Genomic DNA, 10,883 nt, shown 5'->3' with positions numbered 1-10,883 from the left:
ACTTTAGTGGAAATTGAATTATGCTTCTAAAATATATAGGCGTGTAAATAAAAGTTACCTTAAATAAAACAAAACGATCATTAAATTAAACATAATAATAATGTTAAAGGATGCTGTAGAGGTAGCACACCAAACTTAAATGCCTGAGGTCCCAGAGGCCCCAGGTTCAATTGCTGATACCAACATATGTCAGAACTGAGCAGTGCTCTGCTCTCACCTTCTCATTCTCTCTGTTTGATAAAAATAAACAATTCTTTAAAAAGAGAGCATGAGGACCTAGTGGAGGCTGTATTGTGGAAAACAGACAAATGTTATGCATGTACAAACTATTGTATGTACTGTTGAATGTAAAACATTAATTCCCCAATAAATTTAAAATAAAGAAATTAATTAAAGTAAAATAAAGAGAGAGTATGATTTTTCTGTGACCCTGGAAAACTTTTCCTATGGCCTTTAGCTTTTCTTTTTTAAAAAAAAGTATTTATTTATTCCCTTTTGTTGCCCTTGTTGTTTTATTGTTGTAGTTATTATTGATGTCGTTGTTGGATAGGACAGATAGAAATGGAGAGAGAAGGGGAAGACAGAGGCAGGGGGAGAGAAAGATAGACACCTGCAGACCTGCAGACCACTTGGGAGCCGGGGCTCAAACCGGGACACTTACACCCATCCTTGCCATGTGCACTTAACCCTCTGTGCTACCACCTGACTCCCAGCTTTTCTTTCTTAATATGTAATAAGCCAGACTTCCTCACCTACAGGTTCACAGGACAGCATATGTTTGGAATGTGTGGAATTTAGGTGAGACTTTTGCCCCAGATACTTTCCCAGAGACATCTGAAAGCTAACTTTTGAAAGCTAATTTGCTGTTTCCACACCTTGACTATTGTGACAAGATTTTGTGAAAACAGTGATGGTTATTAGAGGGAGAGTGCACAGAACTTAGTGGTGGGTACAGTGTGAAATTATGCCCCTGTAATTATATAATGTATTGAACCATTACTAAATCACTAATAAGTTTTTTTAAGTTGTTTGCTTGAAAAACTTTCACTTTGGGGTCTATTCACAAAAGTCACTATTTTATGACTGGATGAAATCTCAGCTCCTTAGCTTTGACACCCTAGCAAGAAAAATGAAATAATTGAGCAAGAAAATTTTTTGCAAAGAGTGTTGTGTACACTGCAGATAATCAGAGGGCAAAAATAAATTGCCTTCCTAGTTAGGGGCATCCCTTACAACAAAAGAGAGCAGAACATTTGCCATCACTGGAAGAAAGAATTGGGATACAAGGTATTTGTTAGGGATTAGTATAACATAGGGTGATCTAAGAAGTAGTCTGGGAAAATCAAATTTATATAAGAATCTGCTTGTGGGGTGGTTGGAGACGAATTCTTGTTGGAGGTAAACTTGCCTAGTTACACTAAAGCTTAATATCCCACACTTACCTCCACCCTTTTCCCTCTCTGATCTTGGTGTTCTCATACATTTTCACAAGTGTTGTGTTTGAACATGTGTTACATGTGTACACCTATGTACATGTATGCATGTGTGTACAGATATACTCATGTAAGCATTTGTGTATATATATAGTTATGTATTTATGTCTGTAGGTGTGAGCAAAGATGTAGGATGTGTGTACCTATAATGCTGTGTGGGTTGTGTTTTCTTTGAAACTACACAAATTTTGAGGACTTTACCCTATTTTGAATGCACTTATTCCTTCTCATGTATCCTTATGACAAAGATCTCCGTCCCCAGAAAAGCCTGGACTTATTTCAGTCATGTGATAAATGGCTCTAAACATAATTAAGGCTTTATTTATTTATTTATTTATTTCTATTGGGCTCCCTGAAAATTTTTCTCTTTCTATCTAATGTTTTAGAAAAGACTCAGAAGCCAGTGGAGTCAGAAAAGTAACAGGATCTTAGCCATGGTCACATTCCTAAGATGCCTTAGGTTTACCCCACCACAGGAAAAAAGAAAAACTCATTTCCACAATTCACCTCCCTGCCAAAGTTCCTCTGCAGAAGGTGTTAGAAGGCTCAAAGGAGCCTTAAATTAACTATAACAGTACTGGTTCTCTTTCCTCAAGCAAATCCAGGGACAAGTCAGCACAATCATTTAGGAGACATTTTAACTAATGTTTCTTCCCACAGCAAAAGTCATCAGACATTCTTGAAATATGCTTCATCCCAGAATATTTCTTAGCAAAGTGAAGTGTGTTCTGAGAGCTGATTAAGGGTATTTCAAAATGGCAAATTAAAGTGTATTTTTGTTTGGTGGCCCTGCTACAACCCATTTTTGCTGGATTAATGGAAGCAGTGAGCCTATGAATCCAGGATTAAGTCTGTTCTTGCTTCACAGCTCACCTTTACTTAGACTTTAACTACTTTTTTGGGTCAGGAAGAGATAAGAGAAAAATCTGCTCACAGGATTAGTTTCTGACTCTGAAGGACTGAAAAATAATGGTAAGTTTCAAAAATGAAACAAGTATAGGTTGTCATTTATGGGGGATCAGAAAGAAAAAGTTGGGAGTCGCTGGAAGGGCAGAGATGGGAGAGGGAGACCAGCATAAAGAGGAGGGTCCCATTGTTTACCCATTCCCTCTGACTATAACCCATAAAAGATTTGAAGTGAATTCCAACAAAATGTGGCAGATCTTTCAGAACTAAAGTAGCAAAAACTTAACTCAAAGGTAGATCAACCAAAAATAATGAATCAACCAATAATGAATCAATATACTTACCAAAAATAAGGATAACTTCAACTCTGAGTTTGCAAAAATTCTAGAGGAAAGGAGTGCAATGAGCATATCTGAAATCCCAGCAGCTACCTCTATGTCCAGCACATAGTAAACATGTAGAGTGTGTAGACTGAATAAATGGGACACGAAGCCTTCAGACTTTGCCAAGAGGGAAGCTGTTAAAATTATCATTTATGTGAGTGGCTGAGAAAGCTGTGGTATATATACACAATGGAATACTACGCAGCTGTTAAGAACAATGAACCCACCTTCTCTGACCTATCTTGGATGGATCTAGAATGAATTATGTTAAGTGAGCTAAGTCAGAAAGATAAAGATGAGTATGGGATGATCCCATTCACCAACAGAAGTTGAGAAAAAAGAACACAAAGGGAAACTCAAAGCAGGATTTGACTAAATCTAGAGTAGGGCACCAAAGTAAAAACCCTGTGTGCCGGGATAGCCTGAGGGTACTTCTTCCCGAGCTAGTGCTCTCTGGCTTGGAGAGAACTCAACTGGAGCTGATCTAGGCTGCTGCGTGGGAGAGGGATCAGGAACTCATGCCGCACTAACTTCTGCAGGAGATACACTCTGGAACTCTCGGAGCCGGAAAGCAATTTCCAAGTGCCTCTAATCAGAAGAGCAGCTGTTTTTATACTCTCCAAGTAGGGTGGAAACAGGATGTGATATAGAGAGGGTGGAGAGAAAAGTGACTGGTGAAAATCAGAGTGTGACAAGGAGGGGGTGGAACAGGCAAGAATCCTATCACTGAACCACCAATGCCCTGGAGGGAGTGCTTTATGTAAATGTAAAAGTGATTTATGTAAATAGACCAAAGCTTTGAATGGGATCAGTAAATCCCTACATAGGCATATGGTTAAGCAGAAGCCAGGGGGAGGTGGCATACTACCCAACACCTGTGGTGAGGTGGAGGGTGGACATTTGGCTTCCTGGGGCGGCAGAGGACTGGGGGTAGGTGGGTGGGATGGGATTCAGTCTTTTGGTGGTGGGAATGGTGTTTATGTACACTCCTATTAAATTGTAGTCATATAAATCACTATTGAATTAATATGAGAGGGAAAAATTGATTGTATTTATCAAACTTTTTAAAGCACAGACTGAGTCTTTTTAATACATAGGCTGTCTTTGATATGTTGACTTTCTCAAAAGCTTAGACCAGGGAGAACAGAAGCAACCGGTGGCGCAGCTATATACAAGATGTTGGGTATTATACAGCAAATCCTAACAAAAGGACTGTTCAAAGTTAACCCAATTACCAAAAGATGTGATGATAACAATAACTATCCACAGTCTTCTTGAACCCTAAGGCAGCAGGAACCTCACATTTCCAATATAGAGCCTATATTTCCCCCAGTCCTGGAACCTTAGGGTGGGGCCCACTTTCCTGTATGCTTCTCTGAGTTCATATCAAATAATATTGCATCTGCCGATTGCAACCTAATCAACGCAATGATTGCCACCTCAGCATGCTTCACTTCAGACTGTGTCCAGAGACTTCAGGTGTGGAATGACAACCCTTCAGCTTCATTCACTTGGGTGAGACCTTTCCTTTCATAGTATTCTCTAATTCCATTCCAAGTGGTTCACTTCCTAACAAAGTCCCCAATCCTAGATATAGACCAGGTCCCCTGAGATAGAACATATGTTCACACGTGCCCATAAACTAGGTCAAAATATATACCTGGAAGCAAAAATACACAAAAGTCTGCAGTGAGTACCCCCCAACACTTCATCTACACTATTCCAGCTTTTGGGTCCATGATTGTTCAACAATTTGTTTGGCTTTGTATGTTAACTCTCTTTTCAGCCACCAGGTTCCAGATGCCAGCATGATGCCGACCAGACATCCTTGGACAGACAACCCCACCAATGTGTCCTGGAGCTCCACTTCCCCAGAGACCCACCCTACTAGGGAAAGAGAGAGGCAGACTGGGAGTATGGATTGACCTGTCAATGCCCATGTTCAGGGGGGAAGCAATTACAGAAGACAGACCTTCCACCTTCTACAATCCACAAAGACCTTGGGTCCATACTCCCAGAGGGATAAAGAATGGGAAAGCTAGCACGGAAGGGGATGTGATATAGAGATCTGGTGGTTGGAATTGTGTGGAATTGTACCCCTCCTATCCTATGGTTTTGTTAATGTCTCCTTTTTTTAAATAAATAAATAAATAAATATCATTTATGGCTCATGAACAAAGCAATGTCTCGAATTCTCTCTTGAAAGACTGGCTGCAGAATTTTAACTTGTTTAATTTCTTATCTTCCCTTTAAAAAGGCTATGAAATAAAACATAGACAAATAGAAGTACACAAATATATAGGCAATTTAATTATTAAATATAAAACAAATGCTTTTCTAACCACCAGCCAGGTGAATAAGTAGAATGTTATCATAACTGCATATAATTCCTCTGGAAGTATTCATACTCTTATTTAGCTTAATAATATTATTTATTTTTTTTTAATTCATCACCAAGGTTACCACTGGGGCTCAATGTCTTCACAATAAATACAACACTTCCAATACCTTTGTGTTCTTTTATTTTTCTTTCTTTTTTAAATTTTTATCTATAAAGTGGAAACACTGACAAAACCAAAAGATAAAAAGGGGTACAATTCCACATAATTCCCACCACCAGAACTCTGGAGCCCATCCCAGCCCCTGATAGCTTCCCATTCTTTTGTTTAATGTTTTTTTATTTTTTATGTTTATTTATTTCCCTTTTGTTGCCCTTGTTTTTTTATTGTTGTTGTAATTATTGTTGTTGTTGTTGTTGATGTCATCATTGTTAGATAGGACAGAGAGAAATGGAGAGAGAAGGGGAAGACAGAGAGGGGGAGAGAAAGATAGACCTCAGACCTGCTTCACCGCTTGTGAAGGACTCCCCTGCAGGTGGAGTGCTGGGGATCAAATAGGGATCCTTACCTAGGTCTTTGTGCTTCGCACCATGTGTGATTAACCCGCTGAGCTACCACCCGACTCCCAGTTTTCCTATTCTTTATCCCTCTCAGAGTATAGACCCAGGGTCATTATGGGATGCAGAAGGAGGACGGTCTGTCTTCTGTAATTGCTTCCCTGCTGAACATGGGCATTGAAAGGTCGATCCATAGTTCCAGCCTATCTCTCTCTTTCGCTAGTGGGGGCAGAGCTCTGGAGAAGTGGGGCTCCAGGGTACACTGGTGGAGTTGTCAGCCCAGGGAAGTCCAGTTGGCATCATGGTAGCATCTGGAACCTGGTGGCTGAAAGAAGAGTTAACATTTTTCTTCTCAATATAATGTTTGGGAGAACCTGCCATGATTTCCAGCTGTGGTTTGATTTTTTTTTTTTTTTGCTGCATTATATGAATCTTACTTTATTCATAAGCTGCCTGTCAATGGCCATTCAGAGTTTTGTTTGTTTGTTTGTTTCACAGTCTTTGGCACCTTGCTAGGTTGAAGTCAACTCTGAACTCTCACTGTCAGGGCTGTTCATTCAAATCCTCTGATCATCAGATATTCCATTGAATATCCCTTCCCCCACCCCTCTTTGTGTGATTATATCCTGTGACATTTTATCTAGAGTTATCTTGATTGGTGGCTAACATATTTCATAAGCTTTGGCTCAAATGTTATTTTCATTTCTACATTTCATCTCTGTTCTGTTACCTAACTCATAAGCTAGTGTTAGTCTGCCTCACAACTGTGGCCAGGCCTGGCTTCCCAAATGTAGATAAGAAATTCAAACCCCGGGAGTTGGGCGGTAGCACAGCGGGTTAAGCGCAGGTGGCGCCAAACTCAAGGACTGGCAAAAGGATCCAGGTTTGAGCCCCCGGCTCCCCACCTGCAGGGGAGTCGCTTCACAGGCGGTGAAGCAGGTCTGCAGGTGTCTGTCTTTCTCTCCTCTTCTCTGTCTTCCCCTCCTCTCTCCATTTCTCTCTGTCCTATCCAACAACAGTGACATCGATAATAACTACAACAATAAAACAACAAGGGCAACAAAAGGGAAATAAATAAATAAATAAATAAAATTTAAAAAAAAGAAAAGAAATTCAAACCCTATGTCTATTGTTGTTCTTTCTTTTCCCCCATTCTTTGTTTGCACTCTTTGAATCAGATCACTTTTATTGTTTTGAGAAAATGAACTATATCTTTATAGTCAAGTGGAAAATTACCAGTTTTTAGCTTCAATAAATTCCAAAATCAGAAGACACAAATATAAAAGGTTCTTGGGAGTTGGGCCTTCGTGCAGCAGGTTAAGTGCAAGTGGTGTGAAGCACACGTGGGGTGAAGCACAAGGACTGGTAAGGATCCTGGAGCCCCCAGCTCCCCACCTGCAGTGGAGTTGCTTCACAGGTGGTTAAGCAGGTCTGCAGATGTCTTTCTCTCTCCCTCTCTGTGTTCCCCTCCTTTCTCCATTTCTCTCTGTCCTATTCAACAATGACATCAATAACAACAACAATAATAACTACAACAACAATAAAAAGGACAACAAAAGGGAAAATAAATAAATAAAGTTTTTAAAAAGTTTCTCATTACTCCATGAAATTCATTATTTCCTTGAGCAAGCTATAAGTACTATTTTTGATGTCCCACCATGAAGGAAATAAGGTTCATCAAATCAGTTAGGCAGCATCATTGTGCACTTGATATGTCCTGGACACCCTTGTTAAATGTTTTGGATTTAGTAACAAGATGATTTAATTTTTTATTTTATTGAGGGTTTTAGTGGTTTACAGTAACTATACCACACCTATGGATAGCTAATTCTTGACAAGAGGGCCCAAATTATTAAATGGAGAAAGAAGAGTCTCTTCAACAGCTAGTCTTGGGAAAATTGGGCTGAAAAATGCAAAAGAATGAAACTGAGCTACTACATCAGCACACATAAAAGTAAACTGCAAATGGGTCAAGGTCTTGGATATTAGACTAGAAATTATCAAACACTTTGAAGATATTGGCAGCATTCTTTTCCACCTAAATTTTATAGGCATCTTCAATGATACAAGTCCACTTGCAAGAAAGACAAAAACAAAGATAAACCAGTGGTACTACATCATATTAAAAAGCTTTTGCACAGCAAAAGAAACTGCCACTCAAAGAGACTTTTTAGAGAATGGGGGAACATCTTTATATGCCACACGTCAGACAAAAATCTAAGAACAAAAAATATATAATGAACTTAGCAAACTCAGCAACCACACACACAAAAAAAATGACACCATCCAAAAGTAGGAGGATGTAAACAGAATATTCACCAAAGAAGAGCTCCAAAACACCAACAAATACGTGAAAAAGATTTTTTTTAACTTTTTTATTTACTTAAAAAAGGAGACATTAACAAAACCATAGGATAAGAGGGGTACAACTACACACAATTTCTACCACCAGATTTTTGTATCCCATCCCTTCCCCTGATAGCTTTCCTATTCTTTATCCTTCTAGGAGTATGGACCCAAGGGGAGAAGTACTGATTTTGAAGAGCAGCCAGACTATGTACTCTAAAGAGAGCTAATGTCAAATAAATGTTTTTATTCTGCTGAGGGTGGTTTGGAAAGGTATAAAAGCACTGCACACATTCTCCAAAAAGTTCATTTTTCTAGTGGGTGGGGATTCTGATAATGGGAAGTAATTAGTATCTGCAGCATCAGGAAAGGAAGAGTTTAAAGAGGAGACAGGTCTGGGAAATTTCCCCAAAACATGAAGTTTGATGGTGAGAGGAAGACTCTGTACAGGTGGGAGAAGGTTGGGAGCATCTATATTTAAAATTAAAAGCTTGTTTCCTTTTCGTAAATTTTTATTATCAATCTTGACGTCAGTCTTTGGCAAATTACATTAGACACTATGAGTTATAATGAACTTGTTGAGATTCAAAAACTGGGATTGGGGGGCACTAGGCAGAGACAGAACAAGTCCATTAAGACTGACATTTAAGAGCAGCATGAGAACAAGAGAAATTAGGGGGACTGTGGAAGACTCTGAATATGTATGGTCCGTGTCTTCCCTTTTCCTTCATATATACAAAATGAGGGCTTAGACTATGGTTATTCCCCAAGAATGTAGAGAATTTGGGACTCTGGAATATGTAGAAATGAACATGGTAGAGCTCTGTTCTTAGTCAAGTTTCTAGTAGAAAAAACAAATCTGCAAACAGATAAGTAAAGAATTTGTTGGGCAGAGCAAGTTGCTGAATTCTGAGAGTAAGGATTGCAGTGCACTCAGGGAAAACTTCATGAAGAAGGCAAGCCTGATAGTGTCTACTTAGACTTGGATATCCTCCTCACCTACTTCCTATTGCACTTCTCAGTCACTTCATAGCTAACCTTCATAGCTTCAAACTTCATAGCAAGGACTACAAAAGCTTAATAAGGCCAAGAGACTGGCATACTTCAATGATGACTCTTTAGTCACTATCAGGCTGGGGCCCTAGTAAGGGAGTCCTGAGATTCTCAAACAGACTTATTTCACTTAACATGATTTTTTCAAGATCCATTCAAGATCGGCTGAAAGCAGTGAAGTCACCATTTTTAATAGCTGAGTAGTATTCCATTGGGTATATATACCACAACTTGCTCAGTCACTCACCTGTTGTTGGACACCTGGGTTGCTTCCAGGTTTTGGCTATTACAAATTGTGCTGCTAAGAATATATGTGTACACATATCTTTTTGGATGGGTGTCTTGGGTTCCTTAGGATAGATCCCCAGGAGAGGAATTGCAGGATCATATGGTAGGTCCATTTCTAGCCTTCTGAGAGTTCTCCAGACTGTTCTCCACAGAGGTTAAACCAATTAACATTCCCACCAGCAGTGCAGGAGAGTTTCTTAGACCCCACAACCTCCCCAGCATTTGCTGACGCTACCTTTTCTGATGTATGACATTCTCACAGGAGTGAAGTGGTATCTCATTGTTGTCTTTATTTGCACTTCACTTCTCTGACAATCAGAAAGGCATTTTTTTCATGCCTTTTGGATCTCTTCTGTAGTGACTATTGTGTCCATGTCCCCTCCCAATTTTTGGATGGGGTTATTTGTTGTCTTATTGTTGAGTTTGGCAAGCTCTTTATATATGTTGGTTATTAAACTCTTGTCTGATGTATGGTATGTAAAGGTCTCCTATTCTGTGAGGGGTCTCTTGGTTTGGGTAGTGGCTTCTTTTACTGTGCAGAAGCTTTCTAATTAGATGTAGTATCACAGGTTTGTACTTGCCTTAGTCTTCTTTGTAATTGGATTCCTTTCTTTGAAGATGTCTTTAAAATTTATGCAGAAAAGACTTCTGCCAATATTTTCCTCTAAGTATTTTATAGTTTCTGGTCTAACATTCAAGTCTTTGATCCATGTGGAATTTACTTTTGTGTTTGGTGAAATATAGTGATTCAGTTTCATTCTTCTGCATGTTTCAACACATTTTTTTCCAACACCATTGGTTGCAGAGACTATTTTCCCCATATAATAGTCTGGATGCCTTTGTCAACGATTAGATGTCCATAGGTGTGGGACTTAGTTCTGGGCTCTCAATTCTATTCCACTGGTCACTATGTCTATTCATATTCCAGTACCAAGCAGTTTTGATGACAATGGCCCTATAATACAATTTGAGATCTAGGAGTGTGATGCCTCCAGTTCTGTTCTTTCTTCTCAAGATTGTTTTGGCAATTCTAGGACTTTTCTTGTTTCAGATAAACATTTGTAGCATTTGTTCTATTTTCCTAAAAAATGTGGTTGGGATCTTGATGGGGATAGAATTAAATTTGTAGATGGCTCTGGATAGTATATTCATTTTTATGATGTTAATTCTTCCAACCCATAAACATGAAAAATCTTTCCACTTCTTTATGTATTTTTCAATTTCCTTGACTAGTGACTCATAATTTTCAGTATACAAGTCTTTCACTTCTTTGGTTAGGTTTATTCCTACATATTTTATTGTTTTTGTTGCTACAGTAAAAGGAATTGATTTCCAGATTTCAACTTCTTCTAACTTAGTGTTTGCATACAGGAATGCCACTGACTTTTGAATGTTAATTTTGTAGCCTTACACCTTACTGTATTAACTGATGATTTCCAAAAGCTTCTTGCTGGATTCCTCAGCTTTTTCCGTGTATACAATCATGTCATCTGCAAATAGGGAGAGTTTGACTTCTTG

The sequence above is a fragment of the Erinaceus europaeus genome, chromosome 6 (genome assembly GCF_950295315.1).
Source record: "Erinaceus europaeus chromosome 6, mEriEur2.1, whole genome shotgun sequence".
In the NCBI taxonomy this organism is placed as follows: domain Eukaryota; kingdom Metazoa; phylum Chordata; class Mammalia; order Eulipotyphla; family Erinaceidae; genus Erinaceus; species Erinaceus europaeus.
This window is presented reverse-complemented; position numbering follows the sequence as displayed.